This window comes from Hyla sarda, chromosome 1 (genome assembly GCF_029499605.1).
Source record: "Hyla sarda isolate aHylSar1 chromosome 1, aHylSar1.hap1, whole genome shotgun sequence".
Classification (NCBI taxonomy): Eukaryota; Metazoa; Chordata; class Amphibia; order Anura; family Hylidae; genus Hyla; species Hyla sarda.
In genome coordinates this window covers 588,289,563-588,310,873 of record NC_079189.1, presented here as the reverse complement: position 1 = coordinate 588,310,873, position 21,311 = coordinate 588,289,563, and the positions used below count along the sequence as shown (strand labels likewise).

Sequence of the window (21,311 nt, the reverse complement as noted above, 5' to 3'; positions counted from 1 at the left end):
CACAGTTGGGCCCAAGGAGTTGACCAGTGAATTCAGAGACTCTAGGGCACACTGGGACTTGTAGTGGATTCGGACCATTTGCTGCAGGCCCAGGATGACTTGGTACAGACTGATCTTGACTGACTTGACTAGACTGACTTCACCCCGTATGTAGCTTACCAGGTTTTGATGTTCACCTGTGGGGCACTGGATTAGTGCAAGCGTGGCTGCGGGGTATGCCTTGGATCTCCTCAGGACACCAGACACTCTCTCTAGGTCTTGACTTCACTGCACTCAGCACAGAACTGAAGAGACTGAACTAGCTCCTCCCAGGGTATATATGGGGGGGGGGGGGGTCCCATAGGTCACCCTATAAGTCACGTGATCACTGGTACCTTCCTTGGTTACAGCACTTAGTAACAGTATTTAAAGGCACATAACAGTATAATGACATTATAATAGACAGCACAATGTATAATTAACCATTTGTATGACATACATTAAAGAGGGACTCAGGGGACACCGAAAAGAGTCTGCCTGACAAGACAGCAAGGGTACAGGGGTGCAACTCCTGTACAGGGCCACCACAAACTCCCCCTCTTAACAACAGCCGTCCTTGGCACCCAGTCCTAGAGGGCAGATTAAAATAAATTGGCCACTGAGGCCATGTAACAACCATAGAGACAGTTCCTTGGGCATTGCACCAATGTCCTTAACAGGGCTGATGAACTTGGGAAGAGTCCATGTGGCATTGCAATTAAAGTCCTTACATGCTCCATTTGTTTTTTGGGTTTGACAACTGGGATAATGAGATGAAAAAATTATACTTGCTTCAGATTGGGCTGCCTGAGGCTCTCTACCCAAATGCCTGTGCTCATGGGGCCCTTCTGCTTTTAGCTACTTCTCCCCATAACATTAGATTAGTAAATACACATTTTCAGACAACACATGAGAATGTTACCTATATACACAGTAGCTCTGTCACTGTATATGTTACTTACACCTCCAGGAGGACTCTCTGGCCACAAGAGCACCCTGTACCCGATGGACAGGAAACAATAGAAATTGGACATCAATTGCCTATAATGAACTGGATATATAAACTGGTTAGCTACAGTCCTGACTAAACATGTGACATTTGACTAGTTACATAAGATATACTATGTACATTACTGACACGAAATGTAATCTGTACACGAAATGAGTTAGGATTAAGTATTCTCTGCTGACTAGACATTATCAAAACTTTTATACATGAATACTTTTACTCTCTTTACCTTGCTGGTATTTTGCCTTCTGTGGACCTTTGGGATCTGTGCAGCATCAAATCTGGAGAGTCAGGAAATATTGGCTCTTCTTCAGCAAATATAGGAGTTGGAACTTGTTCAGGAGTTGCTGGAATTGGGACCGCTGGAACTTGAACTGGAGAACTATTTGGAACCATTGCTGGCACTCTGGAAACAGGGATATAAGCTGGAGCCAATGGAGATAAAGCCGGAACTGGCGTGTTGAAAAACGTTGGCTGGACCAATCCCGGTGCTGGAGGCAAACAGATGAACGCTGGCTGACTTGGAGAGAACATAGGGAAATCCATGGATGGATGGATCCCTTCGCCAGGAACATATTCCCTCGCAGGTCTGACATCTGGAGGAGGCGGTGGTGGAAGTACTGGTAGATCTTCCTTTAACCCCTTAAGGACTCAGGGTTTTTCAGTTTTTGCACTTTCGTTTTTTCCTCCTTACCTTTTAAAAATCATAACCCTTTAAATTTTCCACCTAAAAATCCATATTATGGCTTATTTTTTGAATCACCAATTCTACTTTGCAGTGACATTAGTCATTTTACCCAAAAATTCATGGTGAAGCGGAAAAAAAAATCGACAAAATCGAAGAAAAAATGCAATTTTGTAACTTTTGGGGGCTTCTGTTTCTACGCAGTGCATATTTTGTTAAAAATGACACCCTATCATTATTCTGTAGGTCCATACGGTTAAAATGATATCCTACTTATATAGGTTTGATTTTGTCGTACTTCTGGAAAAAATCATAACTACATGCAGGAAAATTTATACGTTTCAAAATGCCATCTTCTGACCCCTATAACTTTTTTATTTTTCCATGTACAGGGCGGTGTGAAAACTAATTTTTTGCACCGTGATCTGAAGTTTTTATCGGTATGTTTTTTGTTATGATCGGAATTTTTGATCACTTTTTATTCATTTTTTAATGGTATAAAAAGTGACCAAAAATATGCTTTTTTGGACTTTGGAGTTTTTTTGCGTGTACGCCATTGACCGTGCGGTTTAATTAATGATATATTTTTATAGTTTGGACATTTACGCACGCGGCGATACCACATATGTTTATTTTTTTTATTTACACTGTTTTATTTTGTTATGGGAAAAGGGGGGTGATTCAAACTTTTATTAGGGAAGGGGTTAAGTGACCTTTATTAACACTTTTTTTTTACTTTTTTTTTTTGCAGTGTTATAGGTCCCATAGGGACCTATAACACTGCACACACTGATCTCTCATGCTGACCACTGGCATGTATTAACACGCCTGTGATCAGTGTCATCGGCGCTTGGCTGCTCCTGCCTGGATCTCGGGCACGGAGCAGTCATTCGTCGATCGGACACCGAGGAGGCAGGTAAGGGCCCTCCCGGTGTCCTGTAAGCTGTTCGGGACGCCGCGATTTCACCGCGGCGGTCCCGAACAGCCCGACTGACTAGCAGGGATAGTTTCACTTTCACTTTAGAAGCGGCGGTCAGCTTTGACCGCCGCTTCTAAAGGGTTAATACTGCACATCGTCGCGATCGGCGATGTGAGGTATTAGCCGCGGGTCCCAGCCGTTGATGAGCGCCGGGACCGACGCGATCCCGCTTCATATCACGGGAGCCGGCGCAGGACGTAAATATACGTCCTGCGTCGTTAAGGGGTTAAGGAGAACTTGTTGTGATTTTGGTGGACGACTTGCGGCTCATACCCAGGCTTCTGAACTTAGTACACATTGGACTTGGGATAGGGTATAGCTGTCACCGTGTAAGGTTCTGTTTCCCAGATGGGGAATTTGTCCATTCTCGGGAACTTTTGTGGCCTGACTTTGTCGCCCACCTGAAGTGGTTTGGCTGAGGCATGGCAGTTGTAGTCATTTTGTTATCTTTGTCTCACCGATTTTCTTACTGACAATCTCCTTGGCCTCTTGAATCCTCCTGTGATGAAACCCACTCGAGGGACACTTGCGGGGAACTGTTGTTCGGGGCTTGCAACCCAAACATGGTCTACTGTGACCAATTGATTGGGTCTGTCGCTATGGATGGAGTGGAGGGGTGCTCTTGCGTCCTTGCGCACATTCTTGGTGACGTTACAGACAGAACATTCACTGCACCATTTCTCAATGTCACTTCGCATTTAAATCCAGTAGAATCTTCAATCTTCACCTGACAGTGGCTTCGGTCTTGTGGACTCCAAAGTGTTCCGACTGGTCATGATATGCGTAGAGAACCATCGCTGCATCTTATCGGGAACCAGAATCTGATTAAGTCGATCACCAGAGATCGGATCCAAAGAATTTCAGTACAACAGTCCTTTGTGCATAAACAGTTGCAGGTTGGTACCTTATTCGCCTTGGTAGTCCAACAGATCCCCCACTTTCCTCTTGGAGAGTCTTCCAGATGTACAAGTCTTATTTAACCTTTTCGGACCTGAGTTCACCGTCCATGAGGGTGGTCACAACATTCAGGTTCACAAACCGTTGATAAAATGGGAGCATCTCCACGTCTGCCCACACGTCTTGGGCAGGGGGTTCTTCGCTGGGGGTCATTCGAGAAAGTACATCGGCATTGATGTTTGACCTGCCGCTTCTGTACTTAATGGTGAAGCTGTAATTAACTAATCTTGAAGCCAATTGCTGTTCTAGGGCACCCCACTTGTCAGTGGTCAGGTGGGCCAACAGGTTATTGTAAGGGTCACGGCAGGTGGTGGATCCCTTGGGCCTGTGTGGATGATGACGTGAGCCGTGCAAGGGAGCGGAGTCTAAGGTGCCGCTGGTTTTCACCACAGCCCGCCACAAAGCGGGATGGTCTTGCTGTGGCAGGCAGCACCCAGGTCGCTACCCCTGGCACGACCCATCCACACAGGTTGCTGGGATGAAGAGTGATAAGGATTCAGACAAGACATAGTTAGGATAGCTGATGGTCAAGTCAGGCGTCACAGTAGCAGGGTACGGTCACGGGACAAAGGAACAGGTACACGGATAAACAGGAACAATGGAACACGGTAGCTTTCACTCAGGGCATTAGGGCAACAAAGATCCGTCTGGGAGTTATGGGAGGAACAGATACTTCTTAGAGAAGGTGCAGGTGAATTCACTTATTAAGCGAGTACTGGCCCTTTAAATGCAAGCGCTCCGGCGCACGCGCCCTAGGAGGCGGGGGCATGCGTGCTGTGACTGAGAACACAGAAGACCAGGGAGGTGAGTGACGGGCTGGAACTCGCATGTGGGTGCGTCCCGCGATGCGAATCCCAGCCCTGCCAGCAGCAGGGAAAAGACAGGGGAGCGCTCATGGCCAGCGTGTCTGGCTGGAGCGATGACGTTACAATTATTATCCGTATAGACAGTAAATGGTATGACAGCCAAATAATCTTTGAATTTTTCTGTCACGCCCCACACCAGGGCGAGAAGTTCCATTTTGAATTAACTGTAATCGACATCGTTCTTCTCTGCACTTCGCAGGTTACGACTGGCGTAGGCAATCAATCTCTCTTGTCCATCTTGAACTTAGAACAGCCCCCAGACCTTCAAAACTGGCATCAGTATATAGCCAGAACGGCAGACTGTAGTCTGGATACACCAAGATGGGTGGTTCTGTCAGCAGATGTTTAAAAGCTCGGAATGCTGTCTCTTGCTCTTCGGCCCATTCGCAATTTGGGCGAAGTGTGTGATGAGCGGCGGTAGTAGCCAGCAGTCCCAGGAAGCTCCTGACATCCTTCACTGTGCACGGGGTAGGCCAGTTTTTGACATCATCCACCTTTTCAGGATTTGGCTGAACTCCCTCTGCACTGACAATGTGGCCCAGGTGATGGACTTGAGGTTTGAGCAAGTTACACTTTGATGGTTTGACCTTCAACTCATGCTTGTTCAGGACTGGAAAGACGTCTGACAGATGACTGAGGTGCTCCTGGTAGGACTTGGAATACACGATGAAATCATCCAGGTATAATAAGAAACTATGGAAATTCATATGGCCCAGGCACCTTTCCATCAGACGCTAAAACATAGAAGGGGCTACTTCAAAGGGTGTCACAAAGGTGGTCTTCTCCCAGTCTTCTGTGGCCATGGGCACTCGTCAATACTCGCTGGTCAAATCCAGGGTGGAGAAGTAAGCAGCAGACCCCAGGGCAGTAAGCGAATCCTCAATTCTTGGCAAAGGATAAGCGTCCTTGTGTGATATCCCATAGAGGAAAAAAGCATGTCTGCACTCACCATGTTTGAAGTATAAAAATCTGACTTTATTGAGCCGTACGCTGTTGGGCCACTAGACGCTCTGTCACGATGCCCTTCCACTCTAGGAGGTACAACTGAGCCACTGGAGTATACTTGGGTAAAACGGTAGCAGAATCAGACAGGTTCACTAACCGTACTGGGACTCATTGGAGACAGTGACGAGGCTCCTCGCAGCTCGGACTAGCTGCATGGGTTCCAGCAGGGCCTGATAGTGCCGATTCTTGACTCATGGATGTGCACAGCACCATATGATAGTGTCAGTATTGGGTTTTAACCCCTTAAGGACACATGACGTACTGGAACATCATGTGTCCGCACCCGATCTATAACGCACCCGATCTATAACGGGTCGGGCCCCGCCTCTAACAATGGCCAGGACCCGTGGCTAATAGCGCCAGGCATTGATCACGGTGCCACGCGCTATTATCCCTTTAGACGCGGCGTTCAAAGTTGAACTCTGCGTCTAAAGTGAAAGTATGCCGGTTAGCTCAGTGGGCTGTTCGGGATAGCCGCGGCGAAATCGCGGCATCCCGAACAGCTTACAGGACAGCAGGAGGGTCCCTACCTGCCTCCTCGCTGTCCGATCGCCGAATGACTGCTCAGTAGTGTTGAGCGGCATAGGCCATATTCGAATTCGCGAATATTCGCGAATATATGGACGAATATTCGTCATATATTCGCGAATATTCGCATATTCGTTATATTCTCGTTTTATTTTCGCATATGCGAATATTCGCTTATGCGAAAATTAGCATATGTGAATATTAGCAAATACAAAATTAGTACACGCGAAAATTCGTATATGCGAAATTCGCATATGTGAAAATTAGCATATGTTAATTTTCGCATATGCGAATTTGCGCACGCCAGTCTCACACAGTAGTATTACAGCCTTCTTTACACCACACAAGCTGGAAGCAGAGAGGGGTGATCACTGTGATGTGTACTGTGAAGAAAAAAAAAAAAAAAAAAAAAAAAAAAACGAATATTCGTAATTACGAATATATAGCGCTATATTCGCAAAATTCGCGAATTCGCGAATATGCGATATTCGCGAATAATATTCCAATTGCGAATATTCGCGAGCAACACTACTACTCAGTGCCTGAGATCCAGGCATGAGCAGTCAAGTGGCAGAATCATCGATCACTGGTTTCTTATGAGAAACCAGTGATCAATGTAAAAGGTCAGTGTGTGCAGTGTTATGGGCCCTATGGGAGATATAACACTGCAAAAAAAAAGTGAAAAATGATAATTTCACCCCTCCCCTATTAAAAGTTTGAATCACCCCCCTTTTCCCATAAAAAAAAATGACTGCTCTGTGCCTGAGATCCAGGCAGGAGCAGTCAAGCACCGATGACACTGATCACAGGCGTGTTAATACACGCTAGTGATCAGCATGAGAGATCAGTGTGTGCAGTGTTATAGGTCCCTATGGGACCTATAACACTGCAAAAAAAAAAAAAGTAAAAGTGTTAATAAAGGTCATTTAACCCCTTCCCTAATAAAAGTTTGAATCACCCCCCTTTTCCCATAAAAAAAATAAAACAGTGTAAATAAAAATAAACATATATGGTATCGCCGCGTGCGGAAATGTATACGAATTATAAAAATATATTGTTAATTAAACCCCACGGTCAATGGCGTACGCGCAAAAAAATTCCAAAGGCCAAAATAGTGCATTTTTGGTCACTTTTTATATCATGAAAAAATGAATAAAAAGCGATCAATAAGTCCTATCCATGCAAAGATGGTACTGTTAAAAACTTCAGATCATGGCGCAAAAAATGAGCCCTCATACCGCCCCATAAGCGGAAAAATAAAAAAGTTATAGGGGTCAGAAATGACAATTTTAAATGTATTAATTTTCCTGCATGAAGTTATGATTTTTTTCCAGAAGTACGACAAAATCAAACCTGTATAAGTAGGGCATCATTTTAATCGTATGAACCTACAGAATAAAGATAAGATGTCATTTTTACCGAAAAATTTACTACGTAGAAACGGAAGCCCCCAAAAGTTACAAAACTGCATATTTTTTTTCAATTTTGTCTCACAATTATTTTTTTTTTCCGTTTCACCGTAGATTTTTGGGCAAAATGACAGACGTAATTACAAAGTAGAATTGGTGGCGCAAAAAATAAGCAATCATATGGATTTTTAGGTGCAAAATTGAAAGAGTTATGATTTTTTAAAGGCAAGGAGCAAAAAACGAAAATGCGTAAACGGAAAAAACCCCGGTCCTTAAGGGGTTAAGATCACTGACCTGATGTCTTGAACTAGTACTCTGCAGATCTCGCCTTGCTTGTTGGCAAACTTCTGTTCTGCTTGTAGGACTTTCAGGTGGTGCTGCACAGCCTGCCAGTCTGAAGGGGGCATATGGGGAAGAGAGGCATACAAGGCATCCAAAATTTCTGTAAAACAATTCGTCATAATGTTCATCCCCATATAATTTCAGCTGACCCCTTATCTGTCACATAGGTTACAATTACTCCCTGCCCTTTAAGTACATGTTCACCCAATTGAATAGTTGGCTCCCAGTATACATGTCTGGGGACTGGTTGCCCATTACCTGTAACTGCTTAGAAATTAACATCATCAGGCTCACACAATACACGAGCATCCCAATGCTGATAGAAAACACGTTTAGATATGGTAGACAATTGTAACCCTGTATTAACGCCCTCTAAGTGTACACCTTCTACAATAACCGTTACAAGGGGGCAGGAGGCGACATAAAGTGAGTGTCCTGACTTAGGTCGTTCTGGAGTTGGGCCTGCTGACTTTTCTTCGGAGGGCCGATCCTTGACCCCAGAGGGAATTCCGTTTCAACCCCAGCAGTGCATTTTCCAGTGGCCGGACTTGTTACAGTAAGCACAGAATGGTCTGTTACTCCCAGAAAACCTGGCGGGTGAAGGAGCACAGTAATTGGGATTACATGGGGCAGGAGCAGAAGGGGATTTTCTATACAAGCATTGCTCACAGGAGAGTGGAGCAGGCTGGGTGGCGAGCTCCTTGATAGTCTTAGTAAATTGTTCAAGGTCTTGTTTTATACTCTACGTCTGAACTCGTAGTGACTGACATGGTTGCTTGGACTGCGGTCGGGACAGTTGATCGGGGCGGTATAGGCCTGACCGTCACCACTGAGGGCTCCTGAGCAGGTGCAATGGGGTACAAACATCTTTGGACTCAGTCTTGGACTCAATTTCTTGGATAAATAGTCTCTTAAAATCAGGAAATGACATATTAGGGTTTTTGGACCACTAACATTCTCAGTTGGGCCTTGTCCCACTTGTTATGGGCTCCATCAATAAATCTGTCTATTAACACTTTGTTGCCCTGCTCGGGAGTTATACCATCTAATTTTTGGACAGTCTCTAGGGCATTCTGTAGGGCTACAGCATACGCTCTCAGGGTCTCGCCTGGCTTTTTGTTGCCTTTCATACAGCCGGAGACGTACCTCTGATGGAGAATGTGACTCAAATACCTGATACAGTCCTTCAAAAATCTGCTCCACATTCGCCTTCTCAGATGCTGGCCAGGTGTGGCCAGTCCCTGGAGTTTTCCTGTTAGCAGTTGCACCTGTTGGTTAGGAGGGAAAGAGTAAAAGACAAACAAACTCTGGATCCTCTCTTTGAAATTCCTCGGGGTGAAGGGGTCTACATTGTAGGTGGGAAGGACAGTATATTCCCCATGAATATCTGTGCAGACTTTGAAACTTCGCTGCTGGAGCTGAAGGGGTGCTGGTGCCCGGTCAATCTGGGGTGCTGGGTTCAGACATTTCGTTGACTTTTGAGTGCGCTGTCGCTTTAAGAAGAATGAGGTGCGTTCCTCTTTAAGAGAGCTGATGAGGTGCTGCAGCAGCTCCGGTTTGAACGATGGGGGTGCTACAGCAGACACTCCCCTCTATTTTGCAGGTACCCAGTGATAACCAGTCTTGCGACCAGACTTGTGGCAATAAGAAGACAGTAGTGATAAATTCAGGTACTAGAAACTCGATTTTGATCGGTGGTGTTTGCAGAGCTTGCACTGCAGCGCTGACTTTGCGGGCGACAGCCGGAGATGAGTGCAACAGCTGGAGCCTCCAAGATGGCTGCGCCCATCTTGGAGTCTGGCCAGGAAAGTCTTCCCCTGTGCAACACAGGGTGGTCCTTTGGTTCCTCCTCACTGGATCGTGGAGCGTCACCACTGGGGACTGACGTGGGCGAAGCTGCGACCGCTAGCGTGCGTGAGAAACACTGGACCAGATTAACTCTTTCAGGTACAACCTTTACATAGGCCTGCACAATTCTTTTACGGTTCACAATGACAGATAACAGACTTTTCTTCACCTCCCCCTCTATTTCACATGCACCTCGCAATAAACAGATTTCACTGACAAAGTCCTGTACACTTTCTGTCGCACACTCGTGAGTTTTACTCTGCAATATTGGACACAGTAATTTTTGCATAAGGCGCACACCCATTTCCTGTTCGTAGGATGCCAAAAGTTGTGGTGATGGTGTGATGAGGGCAGATGTTATTACCGTAGGGGAAGATTGCATCAACTCCTTGTGTTCCTGATGCCAGGGCGTGATTTAACCTCTGCATTACCCGAAGGTATGACGCTGGATCCTGGGCTAGGAACGGGGCAAATAATAACTCCGACGCCAAGTTACGGAAAAATGGCAGCTTTACTGAGTTAGACAGTTGTGTAGTGGATTTGGACAATTTGCTGCAGGCCCACGCTGACTTGGTACAGACTGATCTTGACTGACTTTACTAGACTGACTTCACCCCACATGTAGCTTACCAGGTTTTGATGTTCACCTGTGGGGCTCTGGATTAGTGGAGCATGGCTGCGTGGTAGGCCTTGGGTCTCCTCAGGATACCGGACACTCTCTCTAGGTCTTGACTTCACTGCACTCAGCACAGAACTGAAGAGACTGAACTGGTTCCTCCCAGGATTTATATAGGGGAGACTCTGGAGGGGTCCCATAGGTCACCCTATAAGTCACGTGATCACTGGTGCCTTCCTTGGTTACAGCACTTAGTAACAGTATTTAAAGGCACACAACAGTATAATGACATTATAATAGACAACACAATGTATAATTAACCATTTCTATGACATACATTAAAGAGGGACTCAGGGGACCCCGAAATAGAGTCCGCCTGACAGGACAGCAAGGTTACAGGGGTGCAACTCCTGTACTGGGCCACCACACTTGTAATTAAAAACTTGCACGTGTGAACGTAGACTTTTTTTTTGCTGATATAACTTATTACTGCTGGAGCTGAATCAGTGCACAAAAGAAAATCAAGTAAGAAAAAAAAAATAGTTTAAGGATAAGTCGCCAACTTTTCCAGTAATGCAACCTCAGCTTTCTTTTCAATGCATGTAGCCTAGTCTTAGCGAGGGGGATGTCTGCTGTCAGCACTTACACTGGAGTCTTGGCTGTGTATAAGAGATAAATAATGTGGAGAAAGGTGACAAATCAGAGGCCGCTGGTAACTTTTATGGTTTAATTTAGGATGCCATTGATCTGCCGCATAAAGCTTCAACCTTCAGCCACGTCCATCAGGAATAAATCAATGTGTCTGCAGACGGCTGCCATGTTGTCATGTGATTTGTATCACGGACTGAAGTGACTGATCCTTTATTGTGCGTCTTATTTTCGTGACTCTAATGATAGCTTTGTTATTTATAGTTACATTGTCACTGCCGTACATATACATCATTAGGATATTGCCCTGATAAAGTATGTTGGTGGCTTGTGTCAATTATTGTCTGATAGACGTCACATGTACAATATATTCATAAACATATTCCAGTGTATCCCATTGACTACCAGTTTTTCTTAAAAAGTACCTGTGCTTTCGCAAAAGTTTTGCCATGTCAAAAATGTTGAATGGTCGGAAGCTGGGTGTTCAGACCTCCACTGATTGCCAGATGAGGTGGGAGGAGAACCCAGTTAAGCACTTCGCTCCCCATCTCACTTATCTCTGCACAAGATAGGCTCCATAGAATAAATGGGGGAGATCTATCAAAACCTGTCCAGAGTAAAAGTTGCCAATAGCAACCAATCAGCTAGCTTCTTTCATTTTGAACAAGGCCTCTGCCAAATGAAAGAAGCAATCTAATTGGTTGCTATGGGTAACAGGGCAATATTTCCTTTGCACAGGTTTTGAGAAATCTCCCCCAATCTGCTTGCTGTGAATTAAGCATTTAGGCTGACTTCAAGGTGTTCTGGATTCTTACTGTCATGAAAGGGGGCAGTGAGCAGGGAGTGGTAAGCCCTAACTGTCCCTAAAACCGCTGTCCCTACCTATTGCCCATCTGCCCTAAATGATGTATCGACAACCACGAGGATGGACCCTATACTGCTCTAAAGTGCATGGGTGTCAAGTCAAACAAAACAAACTCTACATGTCAGGGAAACAAGTCAGGAAAATAACAGGAATACTACAAAGTTACAAACAGATATACCAGGCAGGATATAGCATACTAACAAACAGTTCAAGAATCAGGATCAAGATTAACGGCAGATATGATAATATGAACATAACTAGATATGAGGATAAGTATACAGCAGACAAAACCAATGCAGAGGATGAACAGGTTAACTGAATGTCAGAACACTAAATGGGTCAGGAAATCAAGAACAATGTTCACACTGGACTCAGAACAAGGAACACGCTAGACACTCCACTCCAATCATGGAGGGACATCAATGCTAAAGCCAAATATACTCCGAGCCAGCGGGCACTCTCTACCGAGTGATCAGGATACTAGCCTAGGAGGAAACAAAAATCCTAAATACAAGCAAACACGGGTACAGACTCAAGACTAACTCACTCCTAAATAGACAGATTAGCAAAAGGCTCAGAACAGAATTCTATCCTAGGAGATTCAGGATCAAACAAGGGTCAAAACAGGACTGACAAAATGCACATTGTGACAAAATTGCACTGACAAAATGCACATAAATTCAGCACCAATGCATTTTTCAATGCATTTCAGTCTAAAATAGACTTGTATGCATCATGTTCTAAAAATCCTCTAGAGCAAAAGTTGCAGAAAAGTCGCACATATTTAGACTGCGACTTTCTGTGCGACAAATTTAGACAAGAAAAACCAGTCTAAATCCTTTGATAAATCTCCCCCAATGTCTGGACAGGACCCAAAGCAGAAAAAATGCAAAATACAGATAAACGGACATTACTCTTGAGTCTAGTAGGTTATTATCTCCAATTCTGTGTAGAATTAACCACATGATAGGTACAGAACTTATTTGTCCCTGAATTTTCAGAGAATATTGTACCAACTCCAATTCGGGAGTCATCAACCTCCTAAAGGAAAGGCATGTTGTAATCTAGGTGAGAGAGAGAACTTGAGAAGGCAAGAATAACTTGAGGCAATGAAAGACTTGCACAGCAAATGTTGGCCAGTCTTTGGTGTATTCACTGCCTTCAGGATAGAGCAGCAAATGGTGAGGCTAGCTGAGAAAAGCTCCAAATAAATTGTGTATAATAATGTGCAAAGCCAAGAAATCTCCGAAGAGTCTTGAGACCCATAGTTTGTGGCCAGTTCAGAGCTACAAAAAGTTATCAGAAAAATTGACATAGCCCAGGAAAGAATGACCTTGGATCAAGTTGTAACAACACAAAAGAGACATTTAATAGGTCTTCAGGTTCTTGGAGTAGATAAGAATATCATCAAGATAGATCAGAGCATGTTGATTAAGAATATGAATACTAAATATATATGGTAGGAAGGTGAACATTGCAGGAGATACTAATGTTAGCATTATTACATGGTAATATTCCTTGTTACTGGACATGGTGGCTGCCATTCTTCTTCTACTGCATCATACATGTCATTGACCATACATAAATTTTAGAACTGGATTTGATGAAAAACAAATTTATTCCATTAAATCACATAATAAAATGTAAAAAAAAAAAAATAATTTCCTGAGGGACAGAGTTATAGGGCTGCAATCTACACGGCTCGGGGTCCTGGCTCCTAGAATGCTTTTTTGATTTGTTATCTTCTGAAACCAGAGCATTAGGACAACAAGACTTAAAAGTGCGCAGTACGCTTCATCTGCTTATCTGCTGCACCGTGTAGATATCTATTAATGAACTGAGTAAAAATAGGAATAAGGAGCACAATGGAAATGACCTCGGCATGTGATGAAGGGATTCCATAGAAACGTGCTTGTATAAGGGAGACTAAGAGGACATCTCCAATGACAGGAGCTTGCATGGTGTCTTATAGGAAATGTGTCATCAATGGAATTATATCTCATTCAGTAGATGTCAGTCTGAAGACGATAATAATATCTTTGTTCATTATATAAATTCTGTAGATGGTCTTTTTAATGTTTAGAAACTTCCCTGGGGTGGCCATATTAAAGGCAAACACTTTTTTTTTTTAAATTGTCTATCTAGGGCAGGGGCGGATCCAGAGTCGAGTCTCGGGAGGGGCACTATTAGAGTATTTTGTGTTGGCGGACAGAAAATAAGATTACGGAACTTACAATATTATTAAATGTATGATACAGTCCTAACCTTGTTTAAGACTCTTAGGTTGTGTTCACATGTCAGAATAATTATCAAATATACCAATTGCCACAGAATGGGAAAGTGCTAAAGAGGTTTTTACCATTTAAAACTACAGCTCCCAGTATGACCTAAGCAGTGGTGAGGGGATGCTGGGAGTTGTTGTTTCACCCATCATAACTGCAGAACTGACAAGTGACTACAGCTCTGATAGGACATAGTGAGGAGAATGTACAATGATATCAGTGACTACAGGTGACGTCTTCTCTATAGTGAGGAGAATACACAATGATATTAGTGACTACAGGTGACGTCTTCTCTATAGTGAGGAGAATACACAATGATATTAGTGACTACAGGTGACGTCTTCTCTATAGTGAGGAGAATACACAATGATATTAGTGACTACAGCTCTGATAGGACACAGTAAGGAGGATACAGAATGATATCAGTTACTACAGGTGACGTCTTCTCTATAGTCTTTCCTTATCTAATTCAGATGGTACATACCGCCAGGTCCAGCTATATTTTCTCTGAGCAGAACTTGACGCCCAAATAGTTTCCATGTCAGCGGATTCTGATCCTCTATATGAAAACAATAATTATTATAATACTGCCAAACACTGTATTCTTCTAATACAATACTGCCACACACCCTCTGAATATAATTCTGACACACTGTACCTCCTGAATATACAACACACTGTACCCTCTGAATATAATTCCATCACACACTGCACCCTCTGAATATAATACCGCCACACACCGTACCCTCTGTATATAATACTATCACACACTGCCCTCTCTGAATATAATACTACCACACACTGCACTCTGTGAATATAACTTGCTGTGCAGTGCACCCTCTGAATAAAATACCCAAATGTTTTGTGGCCCATAAAAAACATACCACCCCAGAAATTCCTCATCATATACACTATACTTCTGAAATGCAGAACACTCTGTGCCTTCACATATAGTAATGATGCCCCATCTTGTGCCCCTACATATACTAATTATGACCCGTCCTGTTCCCCTCACATAATAATAATGCCCTCTGTCCTGTGCCCCTAACATATATTGCCCCCTGTGCTGTGCCCTTCACATATAATGCCCCCATCCTGCACCCCTCACATATAATGCCCCGTGCTGTGCCCTTCACATATAATGCCCCCGTTTTTTGCCCTTCACATATAATGCCCCCGTTTTTTGCCCCTCACATATAATGCCCCCATCATGCGCCCCTCACATATAATGCCCCCTGTGCTGTGCCCCTCACATATAATGCCCCCTGTGCTGTGCCCCACACATATAATTTATATGTGTGGGACACAGCACAGGGGGCATTATATGTGAGGGGCACAGGAGGCATTATTTCATATAATGCCCCCTGTGCTGTGCCACTCAAATATAATGCCCCCTGTGCTGTGCCCCACACACATAATTTGTATGTGTGGGACACAGCACAGGGGCATTATATGTGAGGTGCATAGCACAGGGGGCATTATATGTGAGGGGCACAGCACAGGGGGCATTATATGTGAGGGGCACAGCACAGGGGGGCCCCTGCCATGTGCTCTTCCCATATAATGCCCCCTGTGCTTTGCCCTGTACCCCTCATATTAAATATTCCCTTTTTCCAAGTTTTTAAATCCCCCTCCCCCTCCTCCTGTACAATATAGTTCCCCAAAACCCCTGGGCCCTGAGCATACTCTTCACTACTTACAGTATGCGGGCTGCGGGGACAGGATCTCCGGGCGCCGGCGCGATGATGTGACGTCATCGCGCCGGCCTCTAGTGGATCGCGTCCCCGCAGCTCACACACTGTAATCACATCGTGTGAAAGTTTAGTGAATGGTGGAGCTGGAGCTTACAGCTTCGGCTCCACCATGCAAGGTGGTGGGGCGGGTGCTGCATGCTGCAATCTCGGGGGGGGGGGGGGGGGGGGGGGGCATCTCCGCCACTGATCTAGGGGGGGGGCATACTAGAGACATACTCTTCCTTTATTATGTGTATAGTCAGTGCAACACAGTGTGTCTTAGAGAACAAGAAATTACATACTGTGTGTAGTGTTAAAGATGATGTCCAGTGCCAAGAAATGTATCCTCCATCTGCAGGATTGGGGATAAATGTCTGATCACTGGGGCCCAACTGCTGGCATCGAGCGCGCTCTCCTGTACGGGCCCCAACTCAGCCCCAGATAAGCTGCTGTGTGTGACGTTTCACACACAGCAGGTCAAACACGCCCCCTCCATTCATCTCTATAGGAGAGGCGGAGACACAGCGTACCCAGCACGTCAGGGTGTTTCTAACAGCTGACATGGTGGGAACTAAACACACTCTAGCAGCGCAGAATCGGGGCCCCATACAGGAGATTGTGATGGTGGTGGTGGGGGGCCTAGCAGAAAGACCCCTGCGATCAGACATTTATCCCCCATCCTGTGGATAGGGGATACATTTCTTAGCACTGGACATCACCGATTCGATTTCATGCCAGCTGGAAGTTTTTTAAAGGCCCCCAAGCTGGCCACTTGATGATCTGCTAATAGAGTCAGCCTCAGACTGACTCTACCAGCAGGGTGCCGATCTTACTGAACAATGCTATGCATAGCATTGTTCATTATTATTAATCTGATTGCTTTAAATAGTTCCATGGATGGATTTAAAAAGTGTAAATAATAAAAAAAAAGGTTATTTTTTATGTAAAAAGACCCTCTTCTAATAAAAATTCAAATGACTCTTCTGGTTCCAGCGCTGCCATGTCTCGTGGCAGGTGAGAGAGCTCCCGCGCCTCCCGGCCTTTCACCGCTGTTCGCTTCCCGAATTGTGTCTTCCCCGGCAGCCCACCGTGACTCACGCCTCTGTGACGGCATTTCCGCAGTGTATGGAGCGTAGCGCTACTGCGTAGCACTCACAAGCCACCGGCATCTCCCGGAGTCTCCTCCTGCACTGCTAGCAAGAGACGGCAATGCGGCACGGACACAGCCAGCAGCTGCAGAAGGTGCCCCCAGCGTTAACACCGCTTCCTCAGCACTCCCTCTCTCCTGTACCGCCCGCAGTGAGTACATCTTGACTCCCTGCTTTGGGTCCTAGGCGCAACGGGGTGCAGGGGGATCAGGCAGCCGGTCTCTCTGCCCCTCCCTGTGCTTCATCCGAGCCAGCAATTAAGCCTGCAGGGCCTCCTGTCCCCTCCACCTCACAGCTATTTAACTCTCAGCCTGCCATGGAGCTGGATGGGCTCTTGTCGGTCAGCCAGGACTGTTCCCTGTCCACCACTGCAGAAGTTCCTCCAGCCTTTTCTACTCTCTCCCCATTATTTGATTTCAAAACCCTTGCAGCAGAAGTGATATCTCGCATAGCTCCTGACATTCAAAAATCCCTGAAAACGACAATCCAGTCATCTTTTGATCAATATGCAATACGGTACCGGGACACCACATGTGGGTCTAATAAAAACATAACAAAAAGTTATAATTCCGACACTCCAGGTCTCCACTGCTTCCTGGCTATCATAACATGTCAACCCCGCAGAGTGCCAACCCAGCCAATCCGGGGCCTGCAGTGGTGGCTGAGCAGGCAGTCGTAGAAGGCAGAAAGCAGAGGTGAGTGGTGGAGACCTATATTGTTAGAATGACAGCTACAAGGGACTGGGGTAGGGAAGTATGATTTATTTTATGATTTACCTTTATCCTAATGTTTATGTCCACGTTTACTATGCTACTTTGCCTAGACTTTCAATAGCCATAGAGAAGCCAGTAAATACCCCCCTTGCTAATGATAATGAGATGACTCTGCTCATTCTGCCCCAGTCATAAGTGTTACGCCGAGCGCTCCGGGTCCCTGCTCCTCCCCGGAGCGCTCACGGCGTCTCTCTCCCTGCAGCGCCCCGGTCAGACCCGCTGACCGGGAGCGCTGCACTGACATTGCCGGCGGGGATGCGATTCGCACAGCGGGACGCGCCCGCTCGCGAGTCGCATCCCAAGTCACTTACCCGTCCCGGTCCCCGGCTGTCATGTGCTGGCGCGCGCGGCTCCGCTCTCTAGGGCGCGCGCGCGCCAGCTCTCTGAGACTTAAAGGGACAGTGCACCAATGATTGGTGCCTGGCCCAATTAGCTTAATTGGCTTCCACCTGCTCCCTGGCTATATCACATCACTTCCCCTGCACTCCCTTGCCGGATCTTGTTGCCTTGTGCCAGTGAAAGCGTTTAGTGTTGTCCAAAGCCTGTGTTACTTGAACTCCTGCTATCCATCTTGACTACGAACCTTGCCGCCTGCCCCGACCTTCTGCTACGTCTGACCTTGCCTCTGCCTAGTCCTTCTGTCCCACGCCTTCTCAGCAGTCAGCGAGGTTGAGCCGTTGCTAGTGGATACGACCTGGTTGCTACTGCCGCAGCAAGACCATCCCGCTTTGCGGCGGGCTCTGGTGAACACCGGTCCACTAGCACGGTCCACGCCAATCCCTCGCTGACACAGAGGATCCACTACCTGTAAGCCGAATCGTGACAGTAGATCCGGCCATGGATCCCGCTGAGGTGCCGCTGCCAAGTCTCGCTGACCTTCCCACGGTGGTCGCTCAGCAATCGCAGCAGATTGCCCAACAAGGACAGCAGCTGTCGCAGTTGACCGCCATGTTACAGAAACTTCTGCCTCTGCTACAGCAGCAACCATCTCCTCCGCCAGCTCCTGCACCTCCTCCGCAGCGAGTGGCCGCTCCTAGTCTCCGCTTGTCCCTGCCGGACAAATTTGATGGGGACTCTAAACTCTGCCGTGGATTTTTGTCTCAATGTTCCCTGCATATGGAGATGTTGTCGGACTTGTTTCCTACAGAACGGTCTAAGGTGGCGTTCGTAGTGAGCCTTCTTTCAGGAAAGGCCTTGTCTTGGGCCACACCGCTCTGGGACCGCAATGATCCTGCCACAGCCACAGTCCAGTCCTTCTTCGCTGAAGTCCGTAGTGTCTTCGAGGAACCAGCCCGAGCTTCTTCTGCCGAGACTGCCCTGCTGAACCTGGTCCAGGGTAATTCTTCAGTGGGCGAGTACGCCATCCAATTTTGTACTCTTGCTTCCGAATTATCATGGAATAACGAGGCTCTCTGCGCGACCTTTAAAAAAGGCCTATCCAGTAGCATCAAGGATGTGCTGGCCGCACGAGAGATTCCTGCCAACCTGCAAGAACTTATCCATTTGGCCACCCGCATTGACATGCGTTTTTCTGAGAGACATCAGGAGCTCCGCCAGGAAAAAGACTTAGATCTCTGGGCACCTCTCCCACAGCATCCTTTGCAGTCTACGCCTGGGCCTCCCGCCGAGGAGGCCATGCAAGTGGATCGGTCTCGCCTGACCCAGGAAGAGAGGAATCGCCGTAGGGAAGAAAATCTTTGTCTGTACTGTGCCAGTACCGAGCATTTCTTAGTGGATTGCCCTATTCGTCCTCCACGTCTGGGAAACGCACGCACGCACCCAGCTCACGTGGGTGTGGCGTCTCTTGGTTTAAAGTCTGCTTCTCCACGTCTCACGGTGCCCGTGCGGATTTCTCCTTCAGCCAACTCCTCCCTCTCAGCCGTGGCCTGCTTGGACTCTGGTGCCTCTGGGAATTTCATTTTGGAGTCTTTGGTGAATAAGTTCTGCATCCCGGTGACCCGTCTCGTCAAGCAGCTCTACATTTCGGCGGTCAACGGAGTTAGATTGGATTGCACCGTGCGTTACCGCACAAAACCCCTCTTAATGTGCATTGGACCCCACCACGAAAGGATTGAATTTTCCGTCCTTCCCAACTGCACCTCTGAGGTCCTCCTCGGTCTGCCATGGCTCCAGCTTCATTCTCCCACCCTTGACTGGACCACCGGGGAGATCAAGAACTGGGACTCTGCTTGCCATAAGAAATGCCTCTCCCCCCCTCCCAGTCCCGTCAGGCAAGCCTCAGTGCCTCCTCGTACACCTGGTCCCCCCAAGGCTTATCTGAACTGTGCCTTGCCTCCTCATGGCCCCCGTCCTGGTGACACCCTGTCCCGTGCCATGTTTCACCCCCTGCCCTCCCTCCCCATTCCCACTCCTGCTGTACGGCCTGCCTTTGAGGAAACCCTTCAATCACTCCCGGTGTCCTCATCCCATGGGAAGCAGTTGCCGGACAAAGAAAGGGGGAGACCTAAGGGGGGGGGGTACTGTTACGCCGAGCGCTCCGGGTCCCTGCTCCTCCCCGGAGCGCTCACGGCGTCTCTCTCCCTGCAGCGCCCCGGTCAGACCCGCTGACCGGGAGCGCTGCACTGACATTGCCGGCGGGGATGCGATTCGCACAGCGGGACGCGCCCGCTCGCGAATCGCATCCCAAGTCACTTACCCGTCCCGGTCCCCGGCTGTCATGTGCTGGCGCGCGCGGCTCCGCTCTCTGCCGCCTGCCCCGACCTTCTGCTACGTCTGACCTTGCCTCTGCCTAGTCCTTCTGTCCCACGCCTTCTCAGCAGTCAGCGAGGTTGAGCCGTTGCTAGTGGATACGACCTGGTTGCTACTGCCGCAGCAAGACCATCCCGCTTTGCGGCGGGCTCTGGTGAACACCAGTAGCCTCTTAGAACCGGTCCACTAGCACGGTCCACGCCAATCCCTCGAGGATCCACTACCTGTAAGCCGAATCATGACAATAAGGCTTTTCTAGATATACCATACAGGACAACCCCTCACTGACTTGTGACAATGTCAAACAGTAAACCACAGTGTAGCGGTATTTGCATTTCCAGCAGCTGAATTGGTACTTGAATTAATAGTATTTTCTTGGCAGTAAAACTTTCCTCTGCTTGGGTTCTGCTGGGTTCTGAGTAATCTGCAGTCTGCAGGATAGGCTGGGAATAATGCGTCTTTGTAATGCAAATAGAGAGAGCGCAGAGGAAAAAGGAGCACAGCTGGATCACCGGCTGTATCCAAAGAAATGCGATTCCTCTTAAGAAATCCTGCAGAGTCTGAGGACAGGACAACTCCCAGCAAGAACTTTTTCATCTTCCTTCAGTATTGTAGAGCAAAGGCCTCTGGGTAATCAAACCCTAGACATAAAGAGCTAATGGAATCTGATCAAGAGAAGCCTGGTGAGGGTGAAAGTACTGATGTCGGCTGAGGTTACAGCAAATCCATCTGGAACGCCAAGAATCTCTTATATAATTCTACAAATTGTGCAGGTCGCAACACATCCTAAGAGATCTCCCGCAAATGAAAGTGCCCCGCCAGCGCCAACCGGGGCTGTTCATATACACATAGTATTCATTGTTGTATAAGTTTACTTCACCTGCAGGAAAT

The 21,311-nt window shown here is 46.9% G+C and overlaps 1 long non-coding RNA gene across 1 annotated transcript in view; it reads right to left on the bottom strand.

Annotated features, from left to right (window-relative positions):
* The window catches only part of LOC130295307 (uncharacterized), a 64,278-nt gene extending 48,038 nt beyond the window's left edge, over positions 1-16,240 (bottom strand). Inside the window, exons 1-2 of the long non-coding RNA XR_008848765.1 lie at positions 16,093-16,240; positions 14,542-14,616 (exon numbers count right to left, since the gene is read on the bottom strand). This is a non-coding gene — a long non-coding RNA (uncharacterized LOC130295307). The remainder of the gene's footprint in view (positions 1-14,541; positions 14,617-16,092) is intronic.
* Positions 16,241-21,311: the final 5,071 nt, after the last annotated feature.